Here is a 13,135-nt window from a genome sequence, read left to right as displayed (position 1 = left end):
CGGTTCGTGCCATGAATCGGTACTAATGCCTCAAAACCCATTAGTATCGGTTGGTGGCACCAAATGGGACTAAAGGTCTAACCTTTAGTCCCGGTTGGTGCCACCAACCGATACTAATGGGCATCGCACCCTTTAGTCCCGGTTCGTGGCACGAACCGGGACTAATGCCTTAGCCGCACTAACCGGGATAAATGCTCACATTAGTCCCGGTTCAGTCATGAACCGGGACTAATGTGAAAACTGCCCTGTGACCAAAGCCCTGTTTTCTACTAGTGTAATTAAAATCACAAAGATATTAATGGAATAATACAAAGGGAAAGGAACGACAGAAGAATTTGTGAGGAAACCTTTTTAATCGTGATTGCCCTTTTTTGCGAGGTACCCATTTTAACGGGATTGCCTTTTTTCAGCATGGGAGTAATTTTTGTTGTTAACCTACTTTTATTTCGGACATATGCATCCAAGAGTCTAGGTTGGCTCATAATAGGAAAAAATCTTCACGGATATCGAAGGAAGAATGTAAGGAATCTTTTTTAATCATGATTGCCTTTTTTTGTTAGGGATCCTTTTTAATGTGATTGCCTCTTTTCGGCTTGGGAGTAATTTTAGTTGTTAATTACTTTTCTGAAATTATTTTTAATTAGGAGGTACGCATCCAATAGTCTAGGTTGTCTCATAATAGGGAAAAGAAATCTTAACGTATACATATTTGTATGGAATCTTTTTTGACGTGATTGCCTCGTGAGGAGTCCTTTTTTATCGTGACTGCCTATTTTTTTTCTCGATCATTGGTATGCATAGACCTGGTCTGGTCTACCGAAGTTGTATAACCAATTAATTCAAGATTAAATCTACTGTTATAACTTGGTCCCATCAGATTAACGGCTCCTATTTTTTAATTAACATGGTAATTTCCTGGGAGTCTCCAACTCAAAAGAAAAAAAACCTGGGAGCTTAGATTAAATCTGGCCGTTATAACTCGGTCCCACCAGATTAACGGCTCCTATTTTCTAATTAATGTGGTAATTTCTTTAGAGTCTGTAATTAGTATAGGTATAGACTAGGTACTACTAGATAACAATTTCATATATAGTCAACATGCATCCTCACATAAATATAGCATATATAGTCATACAATTACACACACATATGTAGTTTGACATGATATCGACGACGATCATCATCCTCAAGCCTGGGTGGTGGGTGTTCCTGATAGTAATTAGGATGGCCTGTCCAACACGAAGATTCTTGCCAACGAGGAATCTCTTCCACCCAACCGAGCTTAAGTGTGTGCGACCGTCCGTGTCCACGCCATTAGTACAAGTGTTGATGGAGCCCCTTGCGGTAAGGCGTATTCCAGCTGAGCCTTCTTCATCAGGCTCGATACCACAATGGCTCTTTCGCAATTTCTGAATAAGAAAAACATATCAATTAATAAGTAGCCTCGCACATATACTCTTGCAAATATATTTCTACTAAGTATAGATTTCTACACTATCAAAAGACACAGTACTACACATTTCTACTAAGCATAAATTCTACTAATAAGTATATATAGATTATCTACACTATTAATAGTTACTTGGATTCTACACTAATAAGCATGTGATCAGACTCTACACTAAGCATATCATCGGATTCACTAAGCATATCAAATTACTACAGTTAGTATAACATGCCATGTCATGTCGATCGACCATGGTACTTGTCAGGCGGGTCACGAATGGCTCCCCGACAAAATCATCACGTGGCTGAATTATGTCCCATAGCTTGCACACCTCCTCCTCGCTCAGCCTCATTCTTTGAGCTACGATGGCTTCACGAAGTGGGTCCTCATCATCTTCATCGAGTGGGTCCTCATCATCTTCATCATCTTCCACCTTGTTGATATAAATGACAGCCAACTTGGGTCTTTCTGCTCTGAAGGAGAAGCTGATAAACTCACCACCAGTAACACGCATGCGGGCCAGGAAACAGGCCCATCCATATCCTCCAATCTGCGACATATTGCGTTCTTTCTCGACCTCCATAGTGTAGGCCCCCCCGGAGCCTCAAAGGTCACAATGTCTCCTGTCAGCTTGTTAAATTTCAACCTCACATTGCATGGATGATCTGTGTAAAAAAGAAAAATGACACAATGCAGTAATGCCAACACTAAAAACAAAATAGTTGTTACATTTCATATAATTTCTTACCGCCGCATGATGAAAACTCGGCTGGAAGTAGATGCCGAACAGCTTGCTAGTTGCAAGGCTGCTGGCACACCTTGACTTGCACAGTCAACATGGTGGTGGTGGTGGTCGCGCCATTTTTCTTAAGCAATATGAGCACAGATGAATGATCCACTTCACAGGAAAGGAAAACAATAACATAATGTGATACTAACAATAGGATCTAGAGATGCTGGAATTAACCCAATCAAAAAACAATGGTACACCAATTTCAATATAGCATAAAAAACAACTTAGCATGGGATGATCATGAAGCTCAACATGCAAACCAACATAGCAAACTAGCATCGACTATTCTAAACCCTAGAAACTATCCTATATCAAAGTGTTATATATGACCAGAGGCTTATATCAACTAAAAACTATCAACTATGTCCAAATTTTTACTAATCAGTTAATCATATCAACTCAAAACTATCAACTATCATATCTCTCTCTCTGTCCTTCTCTCTCTAAATGTTGCATATCAACTAGCCTACTAAATCAACTAAATCAAAATGTTCTAAATCAACTAAATCAACTAGCCTACTAAATCAACTAGCCTACTAAATAAACTAAATCAAAATGTTCTAAATCAACTAAATCAACTAGACTACTAAATCAACTAAATCAAATATTGCATATGAACTATCCTACTAAATCAAAATGTAGTAGGTAGCAGGGGTTGTGGATGGAGGAGGGAGGAGGGAGAAGGAGGGGCGACTGGAGGACGGAGGAGGAAGGAGGACGGAGGAGGAAGGCGAAGCGAGAAGGGGTCGGCCGGTGGCGAATGGAGGAGTGGAGGGAGGACGGAGGAGGAGGGGGAGGGGTGGAGGGCGGATGGCGAAGGATTACCGAGTCCAGGGAGGAGGAGGTGACGACGGTGCAGAGGGAGGAGGGGTAGGCGACGGCGGCCAGCGGGGAAGGACCGGCGCGGGGGGCTTGAGGGGGGAGATCGAGTGAGTGTGAGTGTGAGTGGAGAGAGGAGAGTGAGGGGTGGCCAGTTGGGGAAGATAGAATGGCTTAGCAGCAGCACACTATAGGAAAACGCGTTACTGCTAAATGACCTAGCAGTAGTGCCTTTTAGAAAAACGCGCTACTACTATGTGTAAACATGTAAAAATATACATAAAAATACATTAATCATCATTGATCTTTTTGTGTACAATCTAATTTGTCAATATGAGTCCTCACGGATTTAGAAACCGGAGAAGACTCATATTGCGGCCACAAATTCTACACATAGAGTTCAATGAAGACCAAGTGGTTGTGATAGTTTGAGAAGTAACATATTTAAGGTGGTAAAAACCCTGTTCGCGGAGCGAGGTGGGACTAAATTTTGTACTAAACTTAGCAGTAGCGGGTATTGAGAGAATGCGCTACTGCTATGATTTATAGCAATAGCGCTCTTTGTATTAAGGCGTTGCTGCTATAACTAGCTTGGTGGCAGGGTCGTGGCAATTATAGCAATTGCGGGCGCGCTACTGCTACATCTATACCGGCAACGTGGTTTGTTTTCGCGCGCTGCTGCTACGTAGCAGCAACACCTTGTTTTAAAGCGCGCTGCTGATAAGATTCTGTGTATAGGCTTTTCCCTAGTAGTGACGCTACTACTAACAAAGATAGTAGTAGCGCGGGTGCACCCGCGCTACTACTACAAGTTAGTTGTAGCGTCGTAGTAGTAGCGCGGGCACCCGCACTACTACTAGCTGTTTAACCCGCACTACTATTAGGCTTTTCCCTGGTAGTGGTACCTCTCCTACGCCGACAGGCTGCAGAAGTCGGCGCCATCCTTCCTCTTGTGGGCTTCTTTCCATGCCACTAGGATGTGGACAGGGCGACCAAGCTTCGCCTCCTACAAAATTAATCATCAAGTTTAATGAACGGAGATGCATCATGAGAAAAAGTTAACATCTTAATCCACATACCATGTGTTGCTTCAGATTGGTTAGGTACCGTCTCCCCAGGACATGAGCCGGGCCTGACATTTTCGCGCAATCGTTTCCCTTCTCTACATGTTGCACCTGCCATGCCGGGTCACACCACATGTCAACCAAGGCCTCCCAAAAATGTTCCTTCATCCATGGTTCCCTCACCTAGTCAGACAAAATTAAATCATTGACTAACAAGAGGCAGATGAATCAAAGTAGTAGCAACCAAAGTACTAGTAAACAACAACAAAAAGTAAAAGACAAATTACCAAGCACGGCTACAACCACTTATTTATTTTCCTTCTATTTGTATTTTTGTTTAGCGAGTGCCGGATATGACGCTCGGTAACTACTGTACCACTTCTTTATTTTTCTTCTATTTGTGTTTTTGTTTGGCATTCTATTTTTGTATCTGATATTTTATATCTTTTTATGACTAAAATTTGGAAATTCCATGACTTTTGATGACTTATGTTTTGGGCTAGATTTGTTCAAATCTCAACTTAAACACTGTAAAGTAAAAAAATGACAACGGGGACCTTCCATAACACGGAGAAGCAAGTATTCATCGTGTCTACCCCCTCACCGGATGGGTGCTCGATTTGGAAACCACCCGAGGGAGGGGGAGGGGGCGGGAACCACCCCTACGTGTGTGCGGACCATGCATATGAATGAAAGGGTGGTGTGCGTTTTGAATAACCAACGCACATCCTTGACGTGGCACATGCCTGACAAATCGCACTGACAGGCAGGAACGTCGAGGACCGGTTGCGTTCGTCCCCGAGACCGAGCCGGTGGTGGGCGATCGTGTGACAGAACGGGCTGAGACTTGGTCGGGCATCTCATGATGAGCCGTGTAGGATGTGGTTCCTTTGTAGGCGCATTTCGAATAGGCCTCACCATAGGCCGCTTGTAAACTACATCATCTTCAAGCTATTATTGTGGGTATGGAGAGGGAATGTGTCATGTTTGAGAAGGAAGTGAGGATCTTGTTGTTCCGTTGGCCTTGAAACTTCTCGTGCTCTCAAAGAAGGTTATCGCATGCACTATAAAAAAATACACTTCCATGATGATACGTGTTTGTCATAGTGGATCATATTTTCTGTCATGCATATACATCCACGACGATTCTATGATACAATCAAGATAGTCATACCTATTCTGTCGTACAAGTGTTCCATGACAATACCAAAATTATCATCACGGAAGTGTCCAATTCCATGACGATAAATGGCGCGTTATGGAAGCGTTTTCGTCAAGGGTAACCGACACGTGGCATCCACCATAACGGGTCGCCGTCAAGCTATCAGGTTCCGGTTTGGATCCGATCACCCGTTAACAGCCCGGACTAATGGGGATTTTCCATGTGTAAAATTCTCATTCGCCAGAGTATCCATGTGTCGATTTAGCGTTGGGACAGATGTCATCCGTACAATGGAGGGAACGCGCCTATGATACCTCGACACGTGGCAGGGCCCAACAGTAGGCCATTTAAGATAAAAAGGTTGGCCCAGCCAAGGGCCCACAAGATTTTGTCATACTCTACTGAGTCGCCCCGTTAACAGCCTGCCACAGTTTGGGCCAAATTACGGCCCACATAAGATCCGGCCCCTTAGATGTCTCTCACGTTTTGGGCCAAATGACAACCCACATCAGATCCGGCCTGTTAACAGCTTGCCATGTTTTGGGCCAAATGCCCATATCGGATCTGGCCCGTTAACTGCCCAACATATTTTGGGCCAAATTCCGGCCTATATGATCTGGGCCGTTAACATGCACTATGCTTTCGGCCCCATTGGGGGCCCATTTGAAGTACGACCTCTTAAAGGCCGATGTAATAGTTCAGCCTGATATTACTTTCGACATGTTAATGGCCATTACTACATATGGGCCGTTGTCGGCCCGGTTTCACTTTCAGCCATTTAATGGCATGTGTTGCATGTGGGCCTATTTCTAGGCCGAAGTGACTATTGGCCTTTAAAGGCACGTAATCTTTGTGGATATATTTTAGCCCAACCTGACTATTGGCCCATTAAAGGCCTGTGAGATAACTGGGCCTAATGATGGCCTGCTTTGCATCCGGTCCGCTTAGGACCCATTATGTTATTGGGCCAACTTTGGCCCGACAAATATTTTGGCCTGTTAACAGCCTGTCTTGTGGTTGAGCCAATCATGGACCTCCGATATTGTTCAGGCCCAATCTACTCTTTAGACTATTAAAAGCCCATTCTACTTTCTAGCCCAACTTAGGCAACTGGTTTACTTGGCCTATTAAAGGCCCAAAACTAATAGTTGGTGAGTTTACGATCTAGGCTTGCTATTGGTCAGACATGATTGCCGGCCAGTTTTAGTGCCGTAATTTTTTCATATAATAAACCGAACGTTTAGCCCCATTGCGCTCCGTCAAAGCTTATGGGCTTTTCAGGGAACGACAATAGCATATATAGGAATTAAATTACAGCATAATGACGAAGAATATACCTAGATTATACAACGAAGAAATTACTACATATTACATGCACTGCACATAAAAGTTTGCCGCCAGTGATAATAAAGCGCAACCAGACATCATATTACATATACTGGGCATCAAAGGTGTGGTGTTGCTACGGATCCATTTGTAACCTGCCCTACTTACATGGCTAGCTAGCTAGCTAGGAAAACACTTTCATGCTTTGTAGGTGAGATGGTAGGTCGATCTCCAACAACATGGAGCCACACTTTTGCATATGTATCTCTTTCGTGTCCAAATCAAGAACTACACAACCTTTACTATGTATGTGCAGCAGAACCACTTCACCACTCCTCTTCCCGGATGCCTTAAACCAAACTAGAACATAAAGACCACCACCAATGGGCAGGTCGGGGAACAATGACCGTAGCTTCTCCATGTCGATGACAGTTTCCCGTACCCAGCCATCACCACCTGACGGGGCTGTAGGGAGCTGTAGCCACATGCATATCATGAACCTATCTATGCGAGCAGTTTTAGTAATTTCCCATCTGGTGATGTTGCCAACTGGAGTTGGCTTGCAGTGCGGTTGGTAGGTGGGAGCTTCACCAGGCCCGCCATCCTATTGCCCACGTCAAAGGTGAGGATTTGGTTGTCATGGTCCACTAGCCAGTGCACTACGCCACCGAGGAGGATGGAAGGATCGTTGTAGCGGCTGATCGACTGCCATGGAGAGTTACAGCGGCTCGCACAAGTGACGGTCGTCCATACACTAGAGCAGGATGTGATGGTGTGTACTTTGATGCTCGAGATGCCAATATTGATGATAAGCAGCATGAATGAGTAGCCGATGCCATCAGCTGTGGTGAGAAAAACATACTCTTGGGCGGACGAAACATCAGTAAGGACATCTAGCGATTTTGGAAGGAAGTAGGCATGGCCTGTGATGGGATTGTACACACATAGGCCAAACAAGTGCATGTAATTTTCTTGCATTTTTTCACGCGTGCGGTAGAAGACGGCGAGGCCACCACGGGATGCCATTGGACAATACTCCCCAAGGAGGTTGCCAATGCGGCGTGATATGAAGGGCGATAGGTGGCTATGGTAGAAGGACTCGGCGGCGGGCGTGACCGGGTGGACCAGAGTTAGGGGCTGGTCTTTATAGCTGGAGAGGTAGGCAAGGATTGAAATGCCAGATTGTCCGGTGACCCGGCGGATGAACGCCGTACCTAGAATGTTATGGCGGAGGTGCTTGCGGGTGGCAGCGCAACGGACGAGAGTGACAAAGTCAGTCCGTGCCATGAGATCGGCTGGTAGCGACAATGGTGTCGTGATCTTCGGCGTCGGTGTCGCCACACATATGTTGTTTTTTCTGCGGTGTATCCCTGGCGCCATCGACGGTGCGTATTTGAGTTTGTGACCTTAGGCCAAGTCCAGCGCGCGACCCACCCTATCCGAGTGCGTTCGTTTGGGGTAAAACGGACGAACCAGACGGCCCAACGCGCGGGAGCAAACAGACTTTTGTCCATTTTCCGTCCGCTTTCGACCCATCCCTGTGAAGAAAATATGCCCTAGAGGCAATAATAAAGTTATTATTTATTTCCTTACTTCATGATAAATGTTTATTATTCATGCTAGAATTGTATTAACCGGAAACATAATACATGTGTGAATATATAGACAAACTAAGTATCACTAGTATGCCTTTACTTGACTAGCTCGTTCAATCAAAGATGGTTATGTTTTCTAGCCATAGACATGAGTTGTCATTTGATTAACGGGATCACATCATTAGAGAATGATGTGATTGACTTGACCCATTCCGTTAGCTTAGCACTTGATCGTTTAGTATGTTGCTATTGCTTTCTTCATGACTTATACATGTTCCTATGACTATGAGATTATGCAACTCCCGTTTACCGGAGGAACATTATGTGTGCTACCAAACGTCACAACATAACCGAGTGATTATAAAGGTCCTCTATAAGTGTCTCCGAAGGTACTGGTTGAGTTGGCGTATTTCGAGATTAGGATTTGTCACTCCGATTGTCGAAGAGGTATCTCCGGGCCCACTCGGTAATACACATCACTATAAGCCTTGCAAGCATTGTAACTAACGAGTTAGTTGCGGGATGATGTATTACGGAACTAAGAGACTTGCCGGTAACGAGATTGAACTAGGTATTGAGATACCGACGATTGAATCTCGGGCAAATAACATATCGATGACAAAGAGAACAACGTATGTTGTTATGCGGTTTGACCGATAAAGATCTTCATAGAATATGTAGGAGCCAATATGAGCATCCAGGTTCCGCTATTGGTTATTGACCGGAAACGTGTCTCGGTCATGTCTACATAGTTCTCGAACCCGTAGGGCCCGCACGCTTAAAGTTCTGTGACGATCGGTATTATGAGTTTATGTGATTTGATGTACGGAAGGTAGTTCGGAGTCCCGGATGAGATCAGAGACATGACGAGGAGTCTCGAAATGGTCGAGACATAAAGATCGATATATTGGACGACTATATTCGGACATCGGAAAGGTTCAGAGTGATTCAGGTATTTTCGGGGGTAACGGAGAGTTACGGGAATACGAGGAAGAAGTAATGGGCCTCATGGGACAAGTGGTGGAAGAGAGGAGGCAAGGCGCGCGGCCCCCCTAGCCCAAACCGAATTGGACTAGGGGGCCGGCCCCCCTTTCCTCCTTTTCCTCCCTCTCCTTCCTTCTCCTTCTTCTCCTTCCTTTCCTCCTCCTAGTAGGAGTAGGAAAGGGGAGTCCTACTCCTAGTAGGAGGAGGACTCCTCCTGCTGGCGCGCCCTACGGGGGCCGGCCGGCCTCCCCCCTTGCTCCTTTATATACGGGGGCAGGGGGGCACCCTAGGACACACAAGTTGATCTGCTGATCTCTCCCAGCCATGTGCGGTGCCCCCCTCCACCATATTCCACCTCGGTCATATCGTAGCGGTGCTTAGGCGAAGCCCTGCTTCGGTAGCAACATCATCACCGTCATCACGCCGTCATGCTGATGGAACTCTCGCGTGAAGCTCTGCTAGATCGGAGTTCGTGGGACGTCATCGAGCTGAACGTGTGCTGGACTCGGAGGTGCCATACGTTCGGTACTTGGATCGGTCGGATCGTGAAGACATATGACTACATCAACCGCGTTGTGCTAACGCTTCCGCTTTCGGTCTACGAGGGTACGTGGACACACTCTCCCCTCTCGTTGCTATGCATCACCATGATCTTGCGTGTGCGTAGCAATTTTTTTGAAATTACTACGTTCCCCAACAGTGGCATCCGAGCCTGGTTTTATGCGTAGATGTTATATGCACGAGTAGAACACAAGTGAGTTGTGGGCGATACAAGTCATACTGCTTAACAGCATGTCATACTTTGGTTCGGCGGTATTGTTGGATGAAGCGGCCCGGACCGACATTACACGTACGCTTACGCGAGACTGGTTCTACCGACGTGCTTTGCACATAGGTGGCTGTCGGGTGTTAGTTTCTCCAACTTTAGTTGAACCGAGTGTGGCTACGCCCAGTCCTTGAGAAGGTTAAAACAACACTAACTTGACGAACTATCGTTGTGGTTTTGATGCGTAGGTAAGAACGGTTCTTGCTCAGCCCGTAGCAGCCACGTAAAACTTGCAACAACAAAGTAGAGAACGTCTAACTTGTTTTTGCAGGGCATATTGTGATGTGATATGGTCAAGGCATGATGCTATATTTTATTGTATGAGATGATCATGTTTTGTAACCGAGTTATCGGCAACTGGCAGGAGCCATATGGTTGTTGCTTTATTGTATGCAATGCAATGCCCTGTAATTGCTTTACTTTATCACTAAGCGGTAGTGATAGTCGTAGAAGCAATAGTTGGCGAGACGACAACGATGCTACGATGGAGATCAAGGTGTCGCGCCGATGACAATGGTGATCATGACAGTGCTTCGGAGATGAAGATCACAAGCACAAGATGATGATGGCCATATCATATCACTTATATTGATTGCATGTGATGTTTATCTTTTATGCATCTTATTTTGCTTTGATTGACGGTAGCATTATAAGATGATCTCTCACTAAATTTCAAGATAAAAGTGTTCTTCCTGAGTATGCACCGTTGCCAAAGTTCGTCGTGCCGAGACACCACGTGATGATCGGGTGTGATAAGCTCTATGTTCATCTACAACGGGTGCAAGCCAGTTTTGCATACGCAGAATACTTGAGTTAAACTTGACGAGCCTAGCATATGCAGATATGGCCTCGGAACACTGGAGACCGAAAGGTCGAGCGTGAATCATATAGTAGATATGATCAACATAGTGATGTTCACCATTGAGAACTACTCCATCTCACGTGATGATCGGACATGGTTTAGTTGATTTGGATCACGTGATCACTTAGATGATTAGAGGGATGTCTATCTAAGTGGGAGTTGTTAAGTAATAGGATTAATTGAACTTTAATTTATCATGAGCTTAGTCCTGATAGTATTTTGCAAATAATGTTGTAGATAAATAGCTCGCGTTGTTGCTCCCTATGTTTTATATATGTGCCTAGAGAAAACTAAGTTGAAAAATGATAGTAGCAATGATGCGGACTGGGTCCGTGATCTGAGGTTTATCCTCATTGCTGCACAGAAGAATTATGTCCTTGATGCACCGCTAGGTGACAGACCTATTGCAGGAGCAGATGTAGACGTTATGAATGTTTGGCTAGCTCAGTATGATGACTACTTGATAGTTTAGTGCACCATGCTTAATGGCTTATAATCGGAACTTCAAAGACATTTTGAACGTCATGGACCATATGAGATATTCCAGGAGTTGTAGTTAATATTTCAAGCAAATACCCGAGTTGAGAGATATGAAGTCTCCAACAAGTTGTATAGCTAAAAGATGGAGGAGAATAGCTCAAGCAGTGAGCATGTGCTCAGATTGTCTGGGTACTTGCTACCTCTTGAGCATTGCATTGGATTTCCCCAAAGAGGAGAGGATGATGCATCAAAGTAGCGTAAGTATTTCCCTCAGTTTTTGGGAACCAAGGCATCAATCCAGTAGGAGGCTACGCTCGAGTCCCTCGTACCTACACAAAAACATGTCACCATGAATGTCCCTCATTGAACAAGAAGGGATCATTTGCTGCAACATGAGCAGCTTCTGCTGTTTTAATGGTTATTGCACTATACCGTTCTCTCTCCAATGGCCCTGACCAACCCCATCCAAACATATCACTCTTCCGCTGCACAGCATCCCATCTCTCGCATGTTTAGACAGCCGATGCAGGACACAACACTTTGGTATTTCAGTTAAGTTCAGATAATGGAGAACAAACAGAATGTGTTTGCATGGCAGCCCTTTCCGAACCATCCTAAGACAACTGCATGTAATAGTTTCTTCTGAGTTACCTGGTTCATAAACAACATTGTACCTGAACTTGTGGTTATCCTTCCATGTTACCATGAATGTCTGACGCCCAATTCCCACGAGCGTCTCAAATATCTCCAACTGACCCATCTTATGCAAATCTTCTTGCAGGATGTAGAAATTAGTAGGTGTTAATACTTTGGCGGCATGCTCCTCAAGGGCCTTATATTCAGTAACCGACAGTGGTTCCTTCTGGAATTTCTCGCAGTCATCGTACGCCTTGTTCTCACGCAGGCGAACTATACAGTTCTCATAATGCACCATCAAATCAACAATTGTCATACCGTAGTCTAGGTGAAGGTGAAGGCATGAGTTGAGGCTTTCACTCCTCTGGTTACTTCACATACCAAGGAAAAAAACCATCGGAAAGATATGAAGCTGCCCAAAGTCTCCTCTTCCTGTACATCTTGTCAAGCCACTCTTCAGTTCTATCCATCTTCCACTTATCATAGAAAGTTTTCCATCTCTGCTCAAAGTTCGCTTGAGAGGTGGCATAGTACAGGAGCAATCTGAACTCATCCAGTGACTTGTAATGCAGGTGCCTCTGCATATTTTTCTCGATATGCCAGGAGCAAAGACGATGAAAAACATCTGAAAGGACAGTCCGAATAGCCCGGATCATTGCAGCGTCACCGTCTGTGATTATTGACTTTGGCTTCACCTGACAGTTTGCCTTCATAAATGTCTGCAGCAGCCACACGTATGTCCCTTCCGTCTTGTCAGCAATGATGGCACAACCAAACACTGTGGTGCAACTGTGACGCCCGGATAATCATGCTACAGTAATCCCACGCTAATCATTCCACATCACCTCGGTTACTGTTGCTAACCTCGCAATGATTCGAAACCGTTTCAAAATTTAAATTCTAAATATGTCAAACAACAAACGTTTTCAAAGTTGAAACAAAAATGTTCGGTGGTTGCCGAATATTACAAGGGTAATTATAATAAAGAAAGCATATTTTGTTAAAGTGCCTGAATATTTTAAAATGAATTAAAACAGAAAAGAGAAATAATAAAAGAAAATGCAAAACAGGAAACAAAATATAAAAAAAGGAAGAACTTCCCCCCCACTGGGCCACGACCCAGCTAACCGGCCCAATTTCC

Source organism: Triticum dicoccoides, chromosome 7A, assembly GCF_002162155.2.
Source record: "Triticum dicoccoides isolate Atlit2015 ecotype Zavitan chromosome 7A, WEW_v2.0, whole genome shotgun sequence".
Classification (NCBI taxonomy): domain Eukaryota; kingdom Viridiplantae; phylum Streptophyta; class Magnoliopsida; order Poales; family Poaceae; genus Triticum; species Triticum dicoccoides.
This window is presented reverse-complemented; position numbering follows the sequence as displayed.